We start from the raw sequence: 860 nt of genomic DNA, 5'->3' as shown, positions 1-860 counted from the left end.
CTTTGACTGTGGAAGGCTGCTTAAATGTACGGAGAGAGGGGGGAGGCCCCCTCGGTGGTTTGATGTTGAAATAGTAAACCTGAATGAGGAGGGTGGCTGGAAAAGTGGACATTGCAGCTTTAATTAACTTCAAGATGCTTCAGCGAGGACCAGAGCGTAGTAGTGACGTTGCCTCATAAATCTGTCCAGTACAGTGCGTTGCATTGAACTATTACAGTATCACCATCATATTGAATATTCACTACCTATCCGGGAGCAGATTTGCATAATTGGATCTTTTTTAAATGAAACTTGTTTGCAAAAACCCAAACAAAACTAAAAAAACAAAAGCCCGAGTGAAAACCGCGGCGATCTGCATGGTTATAAAGGGTTCAAACATATCCGAAAAGTAAGTGACCTGCATAAGTACATCAATAGGTTAAGTGCAAATAAGATGAGAAGTGCTTCTGAAAGCTGTACATTCCCTATGTGGTCTCTTGGGTTGTTTCTCAATAGCGAGATTTTTTTGTAGCCTCAGGGATTTTAGGTTTTCTGTCTGCTTTCATAACTTTTTCCCTCACAGTTGTTATACAAGGTGAGGCTTTTGTACCATGCCTGTGTACCTGTAGTGATGTTTTTAAAGGAAATAGACGAACAGTTTGTAATTTGTGCCGTTTGACTTGTATAATTATGGCTACTGTGGAAGGGAAATGTGTATTGCAGTTATATTTCTGGTCATCGAATAGATCATCACTAAATATGTCAGAATATTCAAAGATTGTTTGTGTATGTGTTTGTGTATGCTTAAAAATCGACTAAGTTACCTAAGCTGTTACTTCTTAAATCAGAGAGGCAACTAGCTTTTTAATGTGTATGTACCC

The 860-nt window shown here is 39.0% G+C and overlaps 1 protein-coding gene across 6 annotated transcripts in view; it reads left to right on the top strand.

The window, feature by feature from the left end:
- ZNF536 (zinc finger protein 536) overlaps positions 1 to 860 on the top strand; it is a 346,930-nt gene that overhangs the window by 2,736 nt on the left and 343,334 nt on the right. The window contains exon 1 of one of the 6 annotated variants that reach the window (XM_031061298.1): positions 366 to 388. The exons of the other annotated variants lie outside the window; for them this stretch is intronic. The gene's annotated coding sequence lies outside the window, so the exon portion shown is untranslated. Of the gene's footprint in view, positions 1 to 365; positions 389 to 860 lie in introns of those variants that run through there. 6 annotated transcript variants of the gene reach the window in all.

The sequence above is a fragment of the Geospiza fortis genome, unplaced genomic scaffold (genome assembly GCF_000277835.1).
Source record: "Geospiza fortis unplaced genomic scaffold, GeoFor_1.0 scaffold79, whole genome shotgun sequence".
Taxonomy (NCBI): Eukaryota; Metazoa; Chordata; class Aves; order Passeriformes; family Thraupidae; genus Geospiza; species Geospiza fortis.
Note: the sequence above shows the minus strand (reverse complement) of the source record. Positions and strands in the feature narration are given on the sequence as shown.